This window comes from Phalacrocorax carbo, chromosome 26, assembly GCF_963921805.1.
Source record: "Phalacrocorax carbo chromosome 26, bPhaCar2.1, whole genome shotgun sequence".
Lineage (NCBI taxonomy): Eukaryota > Metazoa > Chordata > Aves > Suliformes > Phalacrocoracidae > Phalacrocorax > Phalacrocorax carbo.
The window spans coordinates 210,699-229,048 of record NC_087538.1 but is presented as its reverse complement, the minus strand read 5'-3'; positions in this window follow the sequence as shown (position 1 = coordinate 229,048).

Sequence of the window (18,350 nt, the reverse complement as noted above, 5' to 3'; positions counted from 1 at the left end):
GCCCTCGCGTGCCCGGCGTGCGGGAAGGGAGAGGAGCTGGAGCAGCGAGGCCGAGGGCTGCCCGCCTCTGCGCGCACGCCACGGAGCCCCTCCCCGCACCCGCGCAGGAGGAAGGCCTGTCCCGGGAGGAGGAAGCAGAGGCAGCGGAGGGGGAGGAACAACACCAGCCCCCGCGGCGTGAGCGCCATCGACCCCGCACCTCCGATGGACGCCGTGCAGCGCGTGTCTCCGGAGCCCCCAGGGAACGCCGTGGGGCCTGCGCATGCCTGCCTGCCTGCCAGGGAGCGGCCACAGCGACGAGGCGGTAACTGCCCTGAAAGTGATGCTTTGGGACTTAAACCTGATCCTTTGACTATCAGAAGATGGCCATAGGCCATAAACGTGGGGGTTTGGGACCCTAAAAACGACACTTTAATCCTTAATAGAGGGATTTGCACCCTATACGTGAGGGTTTGGGACCTAAAAATGAGGCACTGAGCGTTAAAAGACAGGTTTGGACCCTGAAAGTGCCGCTTTGGGTGTTAAAACCAAGGCTTTGGGAGTTAAAAGAGGGCTTTAGGTCCTAAAAGTGAGGGTTTGCTGTTAAAAATGAGGCTTTGAGCGTTAAAACCGGTTTGGCCCCTAGCAGTGAGATTTGCAGTCTTACTCTAAAAGGCTTTGTGGTTAAAAGAGGCTTCGGGTGCTTTAAAGTGCGTCTTTGGGAGGTATAAATGAGGCATTGAGCAGTAAAAGAGGGGTTTGGGCAAAGAAAGTGAGGTTTTGGCTGTTAAAAATGAGGCTTTGAGCATAAAACTGGGGTTTGGACCCTAAAAAGTGCGGTTTGCGGTCCTAACTATAAGGCTTTGAGCATTAAAAGAGGGGTTTGGGTGCTTATATGTAAGTCTTTGGGACGTGAAAATGAGGGTATGTCCCTAAAAAGGAGGGGTTTGGAGCCTAAAAGTGAGGGTTTGGGATCTAAAATAGAGGCTTTGGCCGTAAAAGAGGGCTTTGGCCATTAATAATGATGGTTTGGTACCTGAAAGTGAAGGCCTGGATGCTAAAAGCAGGTGTTTGTGACCTAAAAATGAGGCACTGAGCATTAAAAGAGGGGTTTGGACGCTGAAAGTGAAGGTTTGCCCCAGTGTGTACTGGGAGGGGTTGAAAGGCCCCAGTCTGTACTGGGCGTGTTCCCAGTCTGTACTGGCAGGGGTTGAAAGGCCCCAGTGTGTACTGGGAGTGTTCCCAGTCTGTACTGGGAGGGGTTGAAAGGCCCCAGTGTGTACTGGGAGTGTTCCCAGTCTGTACTGGGAGGGGTTGAAAGGCCCCAGTGTGTACTGGGAGGGTTCCCAGTGTGTACTGGGAGGGGTTGAAAGGCCCCAGTCTGTACTGGCAGGGGTTGAAAGGCCCCAGTCTGTACTGGGAGGGGTTGAAAGGCCCCAGTGTGTACTGGGAGTGTTCCCAGTCTGTACTGGGAGGGGTTGAAAGGCCCCAGTGTGTACTGGGAGTGTTCCCAGTCTGTACTGGGAGGGGTTGAAAGGCCCCAGTCTGTACTGGGAGTGTTCCCAGTGTGTACTGGGAGGGGTTGAAAGGCCCCACTGTGTACTGGGAGTGTTCCCAGTCTGTACTGGGAGGGGTTGAAAGGCCCCAGTGTGTACTGGGAGGGTTCCCAGTGTGTACTGGGAGGGGTTGAAAGTCCCCTGTCTCGACTAGGACGGTTCCCAGTGTGTACTGGGAGTGTTCCCATTTTGTACTGGGACGGTTTGAAAGGCCCCAGTGTGTACTGGGAGGGTTCCCAGTATATACTGGGAGGGGTTGAAAGGCCCCAGTCTGTACTGGGAGGGTTCCCAGTGTGTACTGGGAGGGGTAGAAAGGCCCCAGTGTGTACTGGGAGGGGTTGAAAGGCCCCAGTCTGTACTGGGAGTGTTCCCAGTGTGTACTGGGAGGGGTTGAAAGTCCCTAGTGTCGACCAGGACGGTTCCCAGTCTGTACTGGGAGGGGTTGAAAGTCCCTAGTCTCGACTAGGACGGTTCCCAGTGTGTACTGGGAGGGGTTGAAAGGCCCCAGTCTGTACTGGGAGGGGTTGAAAGGCCCCAGTCTCGACTAGGACGGTTCGCAGTCTGTACTGGGAGGGGTTGAAAGGCCCCAGTGTGTACTGGGAGGGGTTGAAAGGCCCCAGTGTGTACTGGGAGAATTCCCTGTGTGTACAGGGAGGGGTTGAAAGGCCCCAGTGTGTACTGGGAGGGTTCCCAGTCTGTACTGGGAGGGGTTTAAAAGGCCCCAGTGTGTACTGGGAGGTTTCCCAGTCTGTACTGGGAGGGGTTGAAAGGCTCCAGTGTGTACTGGGAGGGGCTGAAAGGCCCCAGTGTGTACTGGGAGTGTTCCCAGTCTGTACTGGGAGGGGTTGAAAGGCCCCAGTGTGTACTGGGAGGGGTTAAAAGGCCCCAGTGTTTACTGGGAGGGTTCCCAGTGTGTACTGGGAGGGGTTGAAAGGCCCCAGTGTGTACTGGGAGGGTTCCCAGTGTGTACTGGGAGGTGTTGAAAGGCCCCAGTGTGTACTGGGAGGGGTTGAAAGGCCCCAGTGTGTACTGGGAGGGTTCCCAGTCTGTACTGGGAGGGGTTGAAAGGCCCCAGTGTGTACTGGGAGGGTTCCCATTCTGTACTGGGAGGGGTTGAAAGGCCCCAGTCTGTACTGGGAGGGGTAGAAAGGCCCCAGTCTGTACTGGGAGGGGTTGAAAGGCCCCAGTGTGTACTGGGAGAGTTCCCAGTGCGTACTGGGAGGGGTTGAAAGGCCCCAGTGTGTACTGGGAGGGGTTGAAAAGCCCCAGTCTGTACTGGGAGGGGTTGAAAAGCCCCAGTCTGTACTGGGAGGGTTTGAAAGGCCCCAGTCTGTACTGGGAGTGTTCCCAGTGTGTACTGGGAGGGGTTGAAAAGCCCCAGTCTGTACTGGGAGGGTTTGAAAGGCCCCAGTCTGTACTGGGAGTGTTCCCAGTGTGTACTGGGAGGGGTTGAAAGGCCCCAGTGTGTACTGGGAGGGCTTGAAAGGCCCAGTCTGTACTGGGAATGGTTGACAGGCCCCAGTCTGTACTGGGAGGGTTCTCAGTCTGTACTGGGAGGGGTTGAAAGGCCCCAGTGTATACTGGGAGGGGTTGAAAGGCCCCAGTCTGTACTGGGAGGGTTCTCAGTCTGTACTGGGAGGGGTTGAAAGGCCCCAGTGTATACTGGGAGGGGTTGAAAGGCCCCAGTGTGTACTTGGGACTTCCCAATGTGTACTGGGAGGGGTTGATGGCCCCAGTGTGTAGTGGGAGAGTTCCCAGTGTGTACTGGGAGGGGTTGACAGGCCCCAGTGTGTACTGGGAGGGTTCTCAGCCTGTACTGGGAAGGGTTGAAAGGCCCCAGTGTGTACTGGGAGGGTTCCCAGTGTGTACAGGGAGGGGTTGAAAGGCCCCAGTCTGTACTGGGGGGGTTCCCAGTGTGTACTGGGAGGGGTTGAAAGGCCCCCGTCTGTACTGGGAGGGGTTGAAAGGCCCCAGTGTGTACTGGGAGTGTTCCCAGTCTGTACTGGGAGGGGTTGAAAGGCCCCAGTCTCGACTAGGACGGTTCCCAGTGTGTACTGGGAGGGGTTGAAAGGCCCCAGTCTCGACTAGGACGGTTCGCAGTCTGTACTGGGAGGGGTTGAAATGCCCAGTGTGTACTGGGAGGGTTCCCAGTGTGTATTGGGAGGGGTGAAAGGCCAGAGTTTTTACTGGGACGGGTTCCAAGTCTATACTGGGAGGGGTAGAAAGGCCCCAGTCTGTACTGGGAGTGTCCCCAGTGTGTACTGGGAGGGGTTGAAAGGCCCCAGTGTGTACTGGGAGTGTTCCCAGTGTGTACTGGGAGGGGTTGAAAGGCCCCAGTGTGTACTGGGAGGCGTTGAAAGACCCCAGTCTGTACTGGGAGGCGTTGAAAGGCCCCAGTCTGTACTGGGAGGGGTTGAAAGGCCCCACTGTGTACTGGGATGGTTCCCAGTATATACTGGGAGGGGTTGAAAGGCCCCAGTGTGTACTGGGAGGTTTCCCAGTGTGTACTGGGAGGGGTTGAAAGGCCCCAGTGTGTACTGGGAGGGTTCCCAGTGTGTACTGGGAGGGGTTGAAAGGCCCCAGTGTGTACTGGGAGGGTTCCCAGTGTGTACTGGGAGGGGTTGACAGGACCCAGTTTGTAATGGGAGGGTTCCCAGTGTGTCCTGGGAGGGGTTGTAAGGCCCCAGTGTGTACTGGGAGGGTTCCCAGTGTGTACTGGGAGGGGTTGAAAGGCCCCAGTCTGTACTGGGAGGGGTTGAAAGGCCCCAGTCTGTACTGGGAGTGTTCCCAGTCTGTACTGGGAGGGGTTGAAAGGCCCCAGTGTGTACTGGGAGGGGTTGAAAGGCCCAGTGTGTACTGGGAATGGTTGACAGGCCCCAGTCTGTACTGGGAGGGTTCTCAGTCTGTACTGGGAGGGGTTGAAAGGCCCCAGTGTGTACTGGGAGGGTTCCCAGTGTGTACTGGGAGGGGTTGAAAGGCCCCAGTGTGTACTGGGAGGGTTCCCAGTGTGTACTGGGAGGGGTTGAAAGGCCCCAGTCTGTACTGGGAGGGTTCCCAGTGTGTACTGGGAGGGGTTGAAAGGCCCCAGTCTGTACTGGGAGGGTTCGCAGTCTGTACTGGGAGGGGTTGAAAGGCCCCAGTCTGTACTGGGAGGGTTCTCAGTCTGTACTGGGATGGTTGAAAGGCCCCAGTCTGTACTGGGAGGGTTCCCAGTCTGTACTGGGATGGTTGAAAGGCCCCAGTCTGTACTGGGAGGGTTCCCAGTGTGTACTGGGAGGGGTTGAAAGGCCCCAGTCTGTACTGGGAGGGTTCTCAGTGTGTACTGGAATGTTTTAAAGGCCCCAGTCTGTACTGGGAGGGGTTGAAAGGCCCCAGTCTGTACTGGGAGGGGTTGAAAGGCCCCAGTCTGTACTGGGAGGGTTCCCAGTGTGTACTGGGCGGGGTTGAAAGACTCCAGTCTGTACTGGGAGGGGTTGAAAGGCCCCAGTCTGTACTGGGAGTCTTCTGATTGTGTACTGGGAGGGGTTGAAAGGCCCCAGTGTGTACTGGGAGGGGTTGAAAGGCCCCAGTCTGTACTGGGAGGGTTTTCAATCTGTACTGGGAGGGGTTGAAAGGCCCCAGTGTGTACTGGGAGGGTTCCCAGTGTGTACTGGGAGGGGTTGAAAGGCCCCAGTGTGTACTGGGAGGGTTCCCAGTGTGTACTGGGAGGGGTTGAAAGTCCTCGGTCTCGACTAGGACGGTTCCCAGTGTGTACTGGGAGGGGTTGAAAGGCCCCAGTGTGTACTGGGAGGGTTCCCCGTGTGTACTGGGAGGGGTTGAAAGGCCCCAGTGTGTACTGGGAGGGTTCGCAGTCTGTACTGGGAGGGGTTGAAAGGCCCCAGTGTGTACTGGGAGGGTTCTCAGTGTGTACTGGGATGGTTGAAAGGCCCCAGTGTGTACTGGGAGGGTTCCCAGTCTGTACTGGGATGGTTGAAAGGCCCCAGTCTGTACTGGGAGGGTTCCCAGTCTGTACTGGGAGGGGTTGAAAGGCCCCAGTCTGTACTGGGAGGGTTCTCAGTGTGTACTGGAATGGTTTAAAGGCCCCAGTCTGTGTTGGGAGGGTTCCCAGTCTGTACTGGGAGGGGTTGAAAGGCCCCAGTGTGTACTGGGAGGGTTCCCAGTCTGTACTGGGAGGGGTTGAAAGGCCCCAGTGTGTACTGGGAGGGGTTGAAAGGCCCCAGTGTGTACTGGGAGGGTTCCCAGTCTGTACTGGGAGGGGTTGAAAGGCCCCAGTCTCTACTGGGAGGGTTCGCAGTCTGTACTGGGAGGGGTTGAAAGGCCCCAGTGTGTACTGGGAGGGGTTGAAAGGCCCCAGTGTGGACTGGGAGTGTTCCCAGTGTGTACTGGGAGGGGTTGAAAGGCCCCAGTGTGTACTGGGAGGGTTCCCAGTCTGTACTGGGAGGGGTTGAAAGGCCCCAGTGTGTACTGGGAGAGTTCCCAGTGTGTACTGGGAGGGGTTGAAAGTCCCTAGTCTCGACTAGGACGGTTCCCAGTCTGTACTGGGAGGGTTTGAAAGGCCCCAGTGTGTACTGGGACGGATTGAAAGGCCCCAGTGTCTACTGGGAGGGTTCCCAGTGTGTAACGGGAGGGGTTGAAAGGCCCCAGTGTGTACTGGGAGGGTTCCCAGTGTGTACTGGGAGGGGTTGAAAGGCCCCAGTCTGTACTGGGAGGGGTTGAAAGGCCCCAGTGTGTACTGGGAGGGTTCCCAGTGTGTACTGGGAGGGGTTGAAAGGCCCCAGTGTGTACTGGGAGGGTTCGCACTCTGTACTGGGAGGGGTTGAAAGGCCCCAGTCTGTACTGGGAGGGTTCTCAGTGTGTACTGGGATGGTTGAAAGGCCCCAGTGTGTACTGGGAGGGTTCTCAGTCTGTACTGGGATGGTTGAAAGGCCCCAGTCTGTACTGGGAGGGTTCCCAGTCTGTACTGGGAGGGGTTGAAAGGCCCCAGTGTGTACTGGGAGGGTTCTCAGTGTGTACTGGAATGGTTTAAAGGCCCCAGTCTGTATTGGGAGGGTTCCCAGTCTGTACTGGGAGGGGTTGAAAGGCCCCAGTGTGTACTGGGAGGGTTCCCAGTGTGTACTGGGAGGGGTTGAAAGGCCCCAGTGTGTACTGGGAGGGGTTGAAAGGCCCCAGTCTGTACTGGGAGGGTTCCCAGTCTGTACTGGGAGGGGTTGAAAGGCCCCAGTCTCTACTGGGAGGGTTCGCAGTCTGTACTGGGAGGGGTTGAAAGGCCCCAGTGTGTACTGGGAGGGGTTGAAAGGCCCCAGTGTGGACTGGGAGTGTTCCCAGTGTGAACTGGGAGGGGTTGAAAGGCCCCAGTGTGTACTGGGAGGGTTCCCAGTCTGTACTGGGAGGGGTTGAAAGGCCCCAGTGTGTACTGGGAGAGTTCCCAGTGTGTACTGGGAGGGGTTGAAAGTCCCTAGTCTCGACTAGGACGGTTCCCAGTCTGTACTGGGAGGGTTTGAAAGGCCCCAGTGTGTACTGGGACGGATTGAAAGGCCCCAGTGTCTACTGGGAGGGTTCCCAGTGTGTAACGGGAGGGGTTGAAAGGCCCCAGTGTGTACTGGGAGGGTTCCCAGTGTGTACTGGGAGGGGTTGAAAGGCCCCAGTGTGTCCTGGGAGGGGTTGTAAGGCCCCAGTGTGTACTGGGAGGGTTCCCAGTGTGTACTGGGAGGGGTTGAAAGGCCCCAGTGTGTACTGGGAGGGGTTGAAAGGCCCCAGTCTGTACTGGGAGGGTTCCCAGTCTGTACTGGGAGGGGTTGAAAGGCCCCAGTGTGTCCTGGGAGGGGTTGAAAGGCCCCAGTCTGTACTGGGAGGGTTCTCAGTCTGTACTGGGAGGGGTTGAAAGGCCCCAGTGTGTACTGGGAGGGTTCCCAGTGTGTACTGGGAGGGGTTGAAAGGCCCCAGTGTGTACTGGGAGGGTTCCCAGTGTGTACTGGGAGGGGTTGAAAGTCCTCGGTCTCGACTAGGACGGTTCCCAGTCTGTACTGGGAGGGGTTGAAAGGCCCCAGTGTGTACTGGGAGGGTTCCCAGTGTGTACTGGGAGGGGTTGAAAGGCCCCAGTGTGTACTGGGAGGGTTCGCAGTCTGTACTGGGAGGGGTTGAAAGGCCCCAGTGTGTACTGGGAGGGTTCTCAGTGTGTACTGGGATGGTTGAAAGGCCCCAGTGTGTACTGGGAGGGTTCCCAGTCTGTACTGGGATGGTTGAAAGGCCCCAGTCTGTACTGGGAGGGTTCCCAGTCTGTACTGGGAGGGGTTGAAAGGCCCCAGTCTGTACTGGGAGGGTTCTCAGTGTGTACTGGAATGGTTTAAAGGCCCCAGTCTGTATTGGGAGGGTTCCCAGTCTGTACTGGGAGGGGTTGAAAGGCCCCAGTGTGGACTGGGAGGGTTCCCAGTGTGTACTGGGAGGGGTTGAAAGGCCCCAGTGTGTACTGGGAGGGGTTGAAAGGCCCCAGTGTGTACTGGGAGGGTTCCCAGTGTGTACTGGGAGGGGTTGAAAGGCCCCAGTGTGTACTGGGAGGGTTCCCAGTGTGTACTGGGAGGGGTTGAAAGGCCCCAGTCTGTACTGGGAGGGTTCCCAGTCTGTACTGGGAGGGGTTGAAAGGCCCCAGTCTGTACTGGGAGGGTTCGCAGTCTGTACTGGGAGGGGTTGAAAGGCCCCAGTGTGTACTGGGAGGGGTTGAAAGGCCCCAGTGTGGACTGGGAGTGTTCCCAGTGTGTACTGGGCGGGGTTGAAAGGCCCCAGTGTGTACTGGGACAATTCCCAGTCTCTACTGGGAGGGGTTGAAAGGCCCCAGTGTGTACTGGGAGAGTTCCCAGTGTGTACTGGGAGGGGTTGAAAGTCCCTAGTCTCGACTAGGACGGTTCCCAGTGTGTACTGGGAGGGTTTGAAAGGCCCCAGTGTGTACTGGGACGGATTGAAAGCCCCCAGTGTCTACTGGGAGGGTTCCCAGTGTGTAACGGGAGGGGTTGAAAGGCCCCAGTGTGTACTGGGAGGGTTCCCAGTGTGTACTGGGAGGGGTTGAAAGGCCCCAGTGTGTACTGGGAGGGTTCCCAGTGTGTACTGGGAGGGGTTGAAAGGCCCCAGTGTGTACTGGGAGGGGTTGAAAGGCCCCAGTCTGTACTGGGAGGGTTCCCAGTCTGTACTGGGAGGGGTTGAAAGGCCCCAGTCTCTACTGGGAGGGTTCGCAGTCTGTACTGGGAGGGGTTGAAAGGCCCCAGTGTGTACTGGGAGGGGTTGAAAGGCCCCAGTGTGGACTGGGAGTGTTCCCAGTGTGAACTGGGAGGGGTTGAAAGGCCCCAGTGTGTACTGGGAGGGTTCCCAGTCTGTACTGGGAGGGGTTGAAAGGCCCCAGTGTGTACTGGGAGAGTTCCCAGTGTGTACTGGGAGGGGTTGAAAGTCCCTAGTCTCGACTAGGACGGTTCCCAGTCTGTACTGGGAGGGTTTGAAAGGCCCCAGTGTGTACTGGGACGGATTGAAAGGCCCCAGTGTCTACTGGGAGGGTTCCCAGTGTGTAACGGGAGGGGTTGAAAGGCCCCAGTGTGTACTGGGAGGGTTCCCAGTGTGTACTGGGAGGGGTTGAAAGGCCCCAGTGTGTCCTGGGAGGGGTTGTAAGGCCCCAGTGTGTACTGGGAGGGTTCCCAGTGTGTACTGGGAGGGGTTGAAAGGCCCCAGTGTGTACTGGGAGGGGTTGAAAGGCCCCAGTCTGTACTGGGAGGGTTCCCAGTGTGTACTGGGAGGGGTTAAAAGGCCCCAGTGTGTCCTGGGAGGGGTTGAAAGGCCCCAGTCTGTACTGGGAGGGTTCTCAGTCTGTACTGGGAGGGGTTGAAAGGCCCCAGTGTGTACTGGGAGGGTTCCCAGTGTGTACTGGGAGGGGTTGAAAGGCCCCAGTGTGTACTGGGAGGGTTCCCAGTGTGTACTGGGAGGGGTTGAAAGTCCTCGGTCTCGACTAGGACGGTTCCCAGTCTGTACTGGGAGGGGTTGAAAGGCCCCAGTGTGTACTGGGAGGGTTCCCAGTGTGTACTGGGAGGGGTTGAAAGGCCCCAGTGTGTACTGGGAGGGTTCGCAGTCTGTACTGGGAGGGGTTGAAAGGCCCCAGTGTGTACTGGGAGGGTTCTCAGTGTGTACTGGGATGGTTGAAAGGCCCCAGTGTGTACTGGGAGGGTTCCCAGTCTGTACTGGGATGGTTGAAAGGCCCCAGTCTGTACTGGGAGGGTTCCCAGTCTGTACTGGGAGGGGTTGAAAGGCCCCAGTGTGTACTGGGAGGGTTCTCAGTGTGTACTGGAATGGTTTAAAGGCCCCAGTCTGTATTGGGAGGGTTCCCAGTCTGTACTGGGAGGGGTTGAAAGGCCCCAGTGTGGACTGGGAGGGTTCCCAGTGTGTACTGGGAGGGGTTGAAAGGCCCCAGTGTGTACTGGGAGGGGTTGAAAGGCCCCAGTGTGTACTGGGAGGGTTCCCAGTGTGTACTGGGAGGGGTTGAAAGGCCCCAGTGTGTACTGGGAGGGTTCCCATTCTGTACTGGGAGGGGTTGAAAGGCCCCAGTCTGTACTGGGAGGGTTCCCAGTCTGTACTGGGAGGGGTTGAAAGGCCCCAGTCTCTACTGGGAGGGTTCGCAGTCTGTACTGGGAGGGGTTGAAAGGCCCCAGTGTGTACTGGGAGGGGTTGAAAGGCCCCAGTGTGGACTGGGAGTGTTCCCAGTGTGTACTGGGCGGGGTTGAAAGGCCCCAGTGTGTACTGGGACAATTCCCAGTCTCTACTGGGAGGGGTTGAAAGGCCCCAGTGTGTACTGGGAGAGTTCCCAGTGTGTACTGGGAGGGGTTGAAAGTCCCTAGTCTCGACTAGGACGGTTCCCAGTCTGTACTGGGAGGGTTTGAAAGGCCCCAGTGTGTACTGGGACGGATTGAAAGCCCCCAGTGTCTACTGGGAGGGTTCCCAGTGTGTAACGGGAGGGGTTGAAAGGCCCCAGTGTGTACTGGGAGGGTTCCCAGTGTGTACTGGGAGGGGTTGAAAGGCCCCAGTATGTACTGGGAGGGGTTGAAAGGCCCCAGTGTGTACTGGGAGGGTTCCCAGTGTGTACTGGGAGGGGTTAAAAGGCCCCAGTGTGTCCTGGGAGGGGTTGAAAGGCCCCAGTCTGTACTGGGAGGGTTCCCAGTCTGTACTGGGAGGGGTTGAAAGGCCCCAGTCTCTACTGGGAGGGTTCGCAGTCTGTACTGGGAGGGGTTGAAAGGCCCCAGTGTGTACTGGGAGGGGTTGAAAGGCCCCAGTGTGTACTGGGAGGGTTCCCAGTCTGTACTGGGAGGGTTTGAAAGGCCCCAGTGTGTACTGGGACGGATTGAAAGGCCCCAGTGTCTACTGGGAGGGTTCCCAGTGTGTAACGGGAGGGGTTGAAAGGCCCCAGTGTGTACTGGGAGGGTTCGCAGTCTGTACTGGGAGGGGTTGAAAGGCCCCAGTCTGTACTGGGAGGGTTCTCAGTGTGTACTGGGATGGTTGAAAGGCCCCAGTGTGTACTGGGAGGGTTCCCAGTCTGTACTGGGATGGTTGAAAGGCCCCAGTCTGTACTGGGAGGGTTCCCAGTCTGTACTGGGAGGGGTTGAAAGGCCCCAGTCTCTACTGGGAGGGTTCTCAGTGTGTACTGGAATGGTTTAAAGGCCCCAGTCTGTACTGGGAGGGTTCCCAGTCTGTACTGGGAGGGGTTGAAAGGCCCCAGTGTGTACTGGGAGGGTTTTGAGTGTGTACTGGGAGGGGTTGAAAGGCCCCAGTGTGTACTGGGAGGGGTTGAAAGGCCCCAGTGTGTACTGGGAGGGTTCCCAGTCTGTACTGGGAGGGGTTGAAAGGCCCCAGTGTGTACTGGGAGGGTTCCCAGTGTGTACTGGGAGGGGTTGAAAGGCCCCAGTGTGTCCTGGGAGGGGTTGAAAGGCCCCAGTGTGTACTGGGAGGGTTCCCAGTCTGTACTGGGAGGGGTTGAAAGGCCCCAGTCTCTACTGGGAGGGTTCGCAGTCTGTACTGGGAGGGGTTGAAAGGCCCCAGTGTGTACTGGGAGGGGTTGAAAGGCCCCAGTGTGTACTGGGACAATTCCCAGTCTCTACTGGGAGGGGTTGAAAGGCCCCAGTGTGTACTGGGAGAATTCCCAGTGTGTACTGGGAGGGGTTGAAAGTCCCTAGTCTCGACTAGGGCGGTTCCCAGTCTGTACTGGGAGGGTTTGAAAGGCCCCAGTGTGTACTGTGACGGATTGAAAGGCCCCAGTGTCTACTGGGAGGGTTCCCAGTGTGTACTGGGAGGGGTTGAAAGGCCCCAGTGTGTACTGGGAGGGTTCCCAGTGTGTACTGGGAGGGGTTGAAAGGCCCCAGTATGTACTGGGAGGGGTTGAAAGGCCCCAGTCTGTACTGGGAGTGTTCCCAGTGTGTACTGGGAGGGGTTAAAAGGCCCCAGTGTGTACTGGGAGGGGTTGAAAGGCCCCAGTCTGTACTGGGAGGGTTCCCAGTGTGTACTGGGAGGGGTTGAAAGGCCCCAGTCTCTACTGGGAGGGTTCGCAGTCTGTACTGGGAGGGGTTGAAAGGCCCCAGTGTGTACTGGGAGGGGTTGAAAGGCCCCAGTGTGGACTGGGAGTGTTCCCAGTGTGTCCTGGGAGGGGTTGAAAGGCCCCAGTGTGTACTGGGAGGGTTCCCAGTCTGTACTGGGAGGGGTTGAAAGGCCCCAGTGTGTACTGGGAGGGTTCCCAGTGTGTACTGGGAGGGGTTGAAAGTCCCTAGTCTCGACTAGGACGGTTCCCAGTCTGTACTGGGAGGGTTTGAAAGGCCCCAGTGTGTACTGGGACGGATTGAAAGGCCCCAGTGTCTACTGGGAGGGTTCCCAGTGTGTAACGGGAGGGGTTGAAAGGCCCCAGTGTGTACTGGGAGGGTTCGCAGTCTGTACTGGGAGGGGTTGAAAGGCCCCAGTCTGTACTGGGAGGGTTCTCAGTGTGTACTGGGATGGTTGAAAGGCCCCAGTGTGTACTGGGAGGGTTCCCAGTCTGTACTGGGATGGTTGAAAGGCCCCAGTGTGTACTGGGAGGGTTCCCAGTCTGTACTGGGAGGGGTTGAAAGGCCCCAGTCTCTACTGGGAGGGTTCTCAGTGTGTACTGGAATGGTTTAAAGGCCCCAGTCTGTACTGGGAGGGTTCCCAGTGTGTACTGGGAGGGGTTGAAAGGCCCCAGTGTGTACTGGGAGGGTTTTGAGTGTGTACTGGGAGGGGTTGAAAGGCCCCAGTGTGTACTGGGAGGGGTTGAAAGGCCCCAGTGTGTACTGGGAGGGTTCCCTAGTCTGTACTGGGAGGGGTTGAAAGGCCCCAGTGTGTACTGGGAGTGTTCTGAGTGTGTACTGGGAGGGGTTGAAAGGCCCCAGTGTGTCCTGGGAGGGGTTGAAAGGCCCCAGTCTGTACTGGGAGGGTTCCCAGTCTGTACTGGGAGGGGTTGAAAGGCCCCAGTCTCTACTGGGAGGGTTCCCAGTGTGTACTGGGAGGGGTTGAAAGGCCCCAGTGTGTACTGGGAGGGGTTGAAAGGCCCCAGTGTGGACTGGGAGGGTTCCCAGTGTGTACTGGGAGGGGTTGAAAGGCCCCAGTGTGTACTGGGAGGGTTCCCAGTCTGTACTGGGAGGGGTTGAAAGGCCCCAGTGTGTAATGGGAGAGTTCCCAGTGTGTACTGGGAGGGGTTGAAAGTCCCTAGTCTCGACTAGGACGGTTCCCAGTCTGTACTGGGAGGGTTTGAAAGGCCCCAGTGTGTACTGGGAGGGTTCCCAGTGTGTAAAGGGAGGGGTTGAAAGGCCCCAGTGTGTACTGGGAGGGTTCCCAGTGTGTACTGGGAGGTGTTGAAAGGCCCCAGTGTGTACTGGGAGGGGTTGAAAGGCCCCATTGTGTACTGGGAGGGTTCCCAGTGTGTACTGGGAGGGGTTGAAAGGCCCCAGTGTGTACTGGGAGGGGTTGAAAGGCCCCAGTCTGTACTGGGAGGGTTCCCAGTGTGTACTGGGAGGGGTTGAAAGGCCCCAGTCTCTACTGGGAGGGTTCGCAGTCTGTACTGGGAGGGGTTGAAAGGCCCAGTGTGTACTGGGAATGGTTGACAGGCCCCAGTCTGTACTGGGAGGGTTCTCAGTCTGTACTGGGAGGGGTTGAAAGGCCCCAGTGTGTACTGGGAGGGTTCCCAGTGTGTACTGGGAGGGGTTGAAAGGCCCCAGTGTGTACTGGGAGGGTTCCCAGTGTGTACTGGGAGGGGTTGAAAGTCCTCGGTCTCGACTAGGACGGTTCCCAGTCTGTACTGGGAGGGGTTGAAAGGCCCCAGTGTGTACTGGGAGGGTTCCCAGTCTGTACTGGGAGGGGTTGAAAGGCCCCAGTCTCTACTGGGAGGGTTCGCAGTCTGTACTGGGAGGGGTTGAAAGGCCCCAGTGTGTACTGGGAGGGGTTGAAAGGCCCCAGTGTGTACTGGGACAATTCCCAGTCTCTACTGGGAGGGGTTGAAAGGCCCCAGTGTGTACTGGGAGAATTCCCAGTGTGTACTGGGAGGGGTTGAAAGTCCCTAGTCTCGACTAGGGCGGTTCCCAGTCTGTACTGGGAGGGTTTGAAAGGCCCCAGTGTGTACTGTGACGGATTGAAAGGCCCCAGTGTCTACTGGGAGGGTTCCCAGTGTGTAACGGGAGGGGTTGAAAGGCCCCAGTGTGTACTGGGAGGGTTCCCAGTGTGTACTGGGAGGGGTTGAAAGGCCCCAGTATGTACTGGGAGGGGTTGAAAGGCCCCAGTCTGTACTGGGAGTGTTCCCAGTGTGTACTGGGAGGGGTTAAAAGGCCCCAGTGTGTCCTGGGAGGGGTTGAAAGGCCCCAGTCTGTACTGGGAGGGTTCCCAGTGTGTACTGGGAGGGGTTGAAAGGCCCCAGTCTCTACTGGGAGGGTTCGCAGTCTGTACTGGGAGGGGTTGAAAGGCCCCAGTGTGTACTGGGAGGGGTTGAAAGGCCCCAGTGTGGACTGGGAGTGTTCCCAGTGTGTCCTGGGAGGGGTTGAAAGGCCCCAGTGTGTACTGGGAGGGTTCCCAGTCTGTACTGGGAGGGGTTGAAAGGCCCCAGTGTGTACTGGGAGGGTTCCCAGTGTGTACTGGGAGGGGTTGAAAGTCCCTAGTCTCGACTAGGACGGTTCCCAGTCTGTACTGGGAGGGTTTGAAAGGCCCCAGTGTGTACTGGGACGGATTGAAAGGCCCCAGTGTCTACTGGGAGGGTTCCCAGTGTGTAACGGGAGGGGTTGAAAGGCCCCAGTGTGTACTGGGAGGGTTCGCAGTCTGTACTGGGAGGGGTTGAAAGGCCCCAGTCTGTACTGGGAGGGTTCTCAGTGTGTACTGGGATGGTTGAAAGGCCCCAGTGTGTACTGGGAGGGTTCCCAGTCTGTACTGGGATGGTTGAAAGGCCCCAGTGTGTACTGGGAGGGTTCCCAGTCTGTACTGGGAGGGGTTGAAAGGCCCCAGTCTGTACTGGGAGGGTTCTCAGTGTGTACTGGAATGGTTTAAAGGCCCCAGTCTGTACTGGGAGGGTTCCCAGTGTGTACTGGGAGGGGTTGAAAGGCCCCAGTGTGTACTGGGAGGGTTTTGAGTGTGTACTGGGAGGGGTTGAAAGGCCCCAGTGTGTACTGGGAGGGGTTGAAAGGCCCCAGTGTGTACTGGGAGGGTTCCCAGTCTGTACTGGGAGGGGTTGAAAGGCCCCAGTGTGTACTGGGAGTGTTCTGAGTGTGTACTGGGAGGGGTTGAAAGGCCCCAGTGTGTCCTGGGAGGGGTTGAAAGGCCCCAGTCTGTACTGGGAGGGTTCCCAGTCTGTACTGGGAGGGGTTGAAAGGCCCCAGTCTCTACTGGGAGGGTTCCCAGTGTGTACTGGGAGGGGTTGAAAGGCCCCAGTGTGTACTGGGAGGGGTTGAAAGGCCCCAGTGTGGACTGGGAGGGTTCCCAGTGTGTACTGGGAGGGGTTGAAAGGCCCCAGTGTGTACTGGGAGGGTTCCCAGTCTGTACTGGGAGGGGTTGAAAGGCCCCAGTGTGTAATGGGAGAGTTCCCAGTGTGTACTGGGAGGGGTTGAAAGTCCCTAGTCTCGACTAGGACGGTTCCCAGTCTGTACTGGGAGGGTTTGAAAGGCCCCAGTGTCTACTGGGAGGGTTCCCAGTGTGTAAAGGGAGGGGTTGAAAGGCCCCAGTGTGTACTGGGAGGGTTCCCAGTGTGTACTGGGAGGTGTTGAAAGGCCCCAGTGTGTACTGGGAGGGGTTGAAAGGCCCCATTGTGTACTGGGAGGGTTCCCAGTGTGTACTGGGAGGGGTTGAAAGGCCCCAGTGTGTACTGGGAGGGGTTGAAAGGCCCCAGTCTGTACTGGGAGGGTTCCCAGTGTGTACTGGGAGGGGTTGAAAGGCCCCAGTCTCTACTGGGAGGGTTCGCAGTCTGTACTGGGAGGGGTTGAAAGGCCCAGTGTGTACTGGGAATGGTTGACAGGCCCCAGTCTGTACTGGGAGGGTTCTCAGTCTGTACTGGGAGGGGTTGAAAGGCCCCAGTGTGTACTGGGAGGGTTCCCAGTGTGTACTGGGAGGGGTTGAAAGGCCCCAGTGTGTACTGGGAGGGTTCCCAGTGTGTACTGGGAGGGGTTGAAAGTCCTCGGTCTCGACTAGGACGGTTCCCAGTGTGTACTGGGAGGGGTTGAAAGGCCCCAGTGTGTACTGGGAGGGTTCCCAGTGTGTACTGGGAGGGGTTGAAAGGCCCCAGTGTGTACTGGGAGGGTTCGCAGTCTGTACTGGGAGGGGTTGAAAGGCCCCAGTCTGTACTGGGAGGGTTCTCAGTGTGTACTGGGATGGTTGAAAGGCCCCAGTGTGTACTGGGAGGGTTCTCAGTCTGTACTGGGAGGGGTTGAAAGGCCCCAGTGTGTACTGGGAGGGTTCCCAGTCTGTACTGGGAGGGGTTGAAAGGCCCCAGTCTGTACTGGGAGGGTTCTCAGTGTGTACTGGAATGGTTTAAAGGCCCCAGTCTGTATTGGGAGGGTTCCCAGTCTGTACTGGGAGGGGTTGAAAGGCCCCAGTGTGTACTGGGAGGGTTCCCAGTGTGTACTGGGAGGGGTTGAAAGGCCCCAGTGTGTACTGGGAGGGGTTGAAAGGCCCCAGTGTGTACTGGGAGGGTTCCCAGTCTGTACTGGGAGGGGTTGAAAGGCCCCAGTGTGTACTGGGAGGGTTTTGAGTGTGTACTGGGAGGGGTTGAAAGGCCCCAGTGTGTACTGGGAGGGGTTGAAAGGCCCCAGTGTGTACTGGGAGGGTTCGCAGTCTGTACTGGGAGGGGTTGAAAGGCCCCAGTCTGTATTGGGAGGGTTCTCAGTGTGTACTGGGATGGTTGAAAGGCCCCAGTGTGTACTGGGAGGGTTCCCAGTCTGTACTGGGATGGTTGAAAGGCCCCAGTCTGTACTGGGAGGGTTCCCAGTGTGTACTGGGAGGGGTTGAAAGGCCCCAGTCTCTACTGGGAGGGTTCTCAGTGTGTACTGGAATGGTTTAAAGGCCCCAGTGTGTACTGGGAGGGTTCCCAGTCTGTACTGGGATGGTTGAAAGGCCCCAGTCTGTATTGGGAGGGTTCCCAGTCTGTACTGGGAGGGGTTGAAAGGCCCCAGTGTGTACTGGGAGGGTTCCCAGTGTGTACTGGGAGGGGTTGAAAGGCCCCAGTGTGTACTGGGAGGGGTTGAAAGGCCCCAGTGTGTACTGGGAGGGTTCTCAGTGTGTACTGGGATGGTTGAAAGGCCCCAGTGTGTACTGGGAGGGTTCCCAGTCTGTACTGGGATGGTTGAAAGGCCCCAGTCTGTATTGGGAGGGTTCCCAGTCTGTACTGGGAGGGGTTGAAAGGCCCCAGTGTGTACTGGGAGGGTTCCCAGTGTGTACTGGGAGGGGTTGAAAGGCCCCAGTGTGTACTGGGAGGGGTTGAAAGGCCCCAGTCTGTACTGGGAGGGTTCCCAGTGTGTACTGGGAGGGGTTGAAAGGCCCCAGTGTGTACTGGGAGGGTTCCCAGTGTGTACTGGGAGGTGTTGAAAGGCCCCAGTGTGTCCTGGGAGGGGTTGAAAGGCCCCAGTCTGTACTGGGAGGGTTCCCAGTCTGTACTGGGAGGGGTTGAAAGGCCCCAGTCTCTACTGGGAGGGTTTTCAGTCTGTACTGGGAGGGGTTGAAAGGCCCCAGTGTGTACTGGGAGGGGTTGAAAGGCCCCAGTGTGGACTGGGAGTGTTCCCAGTGTGTACTGGGAGGGGTTGAAAGGCCCCAGTGTGTACTGGGAGGGTTCCCAGTCTGTACTGGGAGGGGTTGAAAGGCCCCAGTGTGTACTGGGAGGGTTCCCAGTGTGTACTGGGAGGGGTTGAAAGGCCCCAGTGTGTACTGGGACGGTTCCCAGTCTGTACTGGGAGGGTTTGAAAGGCCCCAGTGTGTACTGGGACGGATTGAAAGGCCCCAGAGTCTACTGGGAGGGTTCCCAGTGTGTAACGGGAGGGGTTGAAAGGCCCCAGTGTGTACTGGGAGGGTTCCCAGTGTGTACTGGGAGGGGTTGAAAGGCCCCAGTATGTACTGGGAGGGGTTGAAATGCCCCAGTCTGTACTGGGAGTGTTCCCAGTGTGTACTGGGAGGGTTCGAAAGGCCCCAGTGTGTCCTGGGAGGGGTTGAAAGGCCCCCGTCTGTACTGGGAGGGTTCCCAGTGTGTACTGGGAGGGGTTGAAAGGCCCCAGTGTGTACTGGGAGGGTTCGCAGTCTGTACTGGGAGGGGTTGAAAGGCCCCAGTCTGTA